The following is a 2500-nucleotide window of genomic DNA, read 5'->3' on the forward strand; positions in this document are numbered from 1 at the left end:
CGAATGCTTACCGTCTCGCAGGTGCGGACCTTACTTCCCCGTGGGGCCGTCACCCACCTCTATCGATCTTACAGACGCCTATTATCACGTCCCGATAGCGAGACACTTCCGTCCGTATCTAGGCTTCCGCCTAGGGGACAAAAATTACTCCTTCAAGGTGATGCCTTTCGGGCTCAACATCGCCCCAAGGATCTTCACAAAGTTAGCAGAAGTCGCTGTTCAGGAACTCAGAAATCAGGGGATTCAAGTAGTAGCCTATCTGGACGACTGGCTCATTTGGTCAGACACCTCCCAAAATTGCCTAAAAGCCACTCACAGAGTCATCCAATATCTTCAATCTCTAGGCTTCCAGATCAACTTCAAGAAGTCCCGTCTTCTTCCGAAATCAAAGTTCCATTGGCTCGGCCTGCAATGGGACCTTATATCTCATACTCTGTGTCTTCCCAAACCCAAGAGGTTAGAGATTGCGAGGAACACCAAACGCTTTCTCAAAGACAAAGTAAGTTCCAGACGACTCCAAGAGAGGATTCTGGGGTCCCTTCAATTTGCCTCAGTGACGGATCTACTTCTGAAGGCAAAATTGAAAGATATCAACCGTGTCTGGCGTTCGAGGGCGAACCGGAAGCTCCGGGACAGGAAAGTCCGCCTTCCTCCCCATTCTACGGGAGAGACTTCTTCCTTGGACAAGAACCATCAATCTGTCAAAGTCAGTTCCCCTTCGGTTTCCGCCTCCGAAGCTAATCATTCACACGGACGCATCCCTATCAGGTTGGGGCGGCTATTCTCAGCTCAGGAAAGTTCAAGGTCTTTGGTCTCCCTTATTCCGCCAATTTCACATCAATGTGCTGGAGGCCATGGCAGTTCTTCTAACCCTGAAACGTCTCGCTCTACCCAAGAGACAACACCTTCGTCTGGTCCTCGACAGCGAAGTGGTGGTCCGCTGCCTCAACAGAGGCGGGTCAAAATCAGGGCCCCTGAACCATGTTCTAGTAGCCATAGTCTCCCTAGCAGCCTCGAACCGTTGGCATCTTTCAGCTGTCCACCTGGTGGGAGTCCGGAACGTAGTGGCAGACGCCTTGTCCCGGACCTCCCCTCTAGAATCGGAATGGTCACTCGATCTAAAGTCATTCCGGTGGATTCTCTCTCGGGTTCCCGGTCTCCAAGTGGACCTCTTCGCCACGGAGTCCAACCACAAATTGAGAGTATATGTGGCTCCCAATCTAGACCCTCAGGCTTACGCCACAGACGCCATGTCACAGAATTGGGACATCTGGGAAAGGATTTATCTCTTTCCCCCGGTGAATCTTTTACTGAAAGTCCTAGACAAACTGAGATCCTTCAAGGGACAAGTAGCCTTGGTCGCACCCAATTGGCCCAAGAGCAACTGGTATCCTCTCCTGCGAGAGTTGAGACTATATCCTCACCCGATACCCAATCCGGTTCTGTCTCAGATAGTACAAACACGCGTTGTGTACGCTTTCTCAAACATTCAGAGCGCCCTAACTTTATGGACTTCATGAAGTTTGCGGCCATGCATGGTGCCAATATCGATCCTCAAAACACCTCGTTTCTAGAATCAGATAAACGGGATTCCACCATCCGCCAATATGATTCTGCAGTTAAAAAGTTGGCAAAATTTTTGATGGACTCAGACGTGCACTGTATGAACTTGAACCTTACAGTCACTTTCTTTAGAACTTTATTAGAATCAGGTCTGGCAGCCAATACTATCACCACTATTAAATCTGCTTTGAAAAAGATCTTCCTAGTAGGTTTTAACATAGACTTAACCGACTCTGTGTTAGCTTCAATTCGAAAGCTTGTGCCAGACTGAAACCGGTTACTCGTCCTACCCCGGTGACCTGGTTCCTTAATGATGTACTCAAATTGGCTTCTGATACCATTAACAGTTCTTGTGATTACATTCCCCTTCTCAGGAAAACACTATTCCTGGTGAGCTTGGCTTCCGGGGCAAGAATTTCTGAACTGGCAGCCTTGTCGAGAGACCCGGGTCATATTGAGTTCCTTCCTTCGGGAGAGGTCCTTCTTTCGCCTACAAATTCTTTTTGGCTAAGAACGAAGACCCTCAGAACAGATGGTCCTCCTGGAAAATTGTTCCCCTCACGCAAGATCCGTCTCTGTGCCCTGTTGCTACTCTTAGGTCTTATTTATCCCGGACCTCCCTCTAACTCCTCGGGGCCTCTATTCGTTAGAGAACAAGGTGGTACCATTACCATTAAAGGGATCAGGCAACAAATTTTGTATTTTATTAAACAAGCTAGCCCTGACTCTTTTCTTCTTGCACATGATATCAGAGCGGTTGCTACTTCGGTGAACTTTTTCACCACATGAATTTTACGGACCTTTCCAGGTATACAGGGTGGAAATCACCGTCAGTGTTCAAGAAACACTACCTTAAACATTTGGAAGCCCTAAAATTTTCTACAGTAGCTGCAGGAGCGTAGTTACTCCCAGGTAACTCACATGTTAATTCCTTGTC

At 48.0% G+C, this 2500-nt stretch overlaps 1 protein-coding gene and 1 long non-coding RNA gene across 2 annotated transcripts in view; one reads left to right on the plus strand and one right to left on the minus strand.

Moving 5' to 3' along the window:
• The window catches only part of LOC137638706 (long-chain-fatty-acid--CoA ligase ACSBG2-like), a 64046-nt gene that overhangs the window by 49075 nt on the left and 12471 nt on the right, over positions 1-2500 (minus strand). The window lies entirely within an intron of this gene.
• Positions 1-2500, plus strand: part of LOC137638707 (uncharacterized) — a 110990-nt gene that overhangs the window by 43198 nt on the left and 65292 nt on the right. The window lies entirely within an intron of this gene.

This window comes from Palaemon carinicauda, chromosome 3 (assembly GCF_036898095.1).
Source record: "Palaemon carinicauda isolate YSFRI2023 chromosome 3, ASM3689809v2, whole genome shotgun sequence".
Classification (NCBI taxonomy): domain Eukaryota; kingdom Metazoa; phylum Arthropoda; class Malacostraca; order Decapoda; family Palaemonidae; genus Palaemon; species Palaemon carinicauda.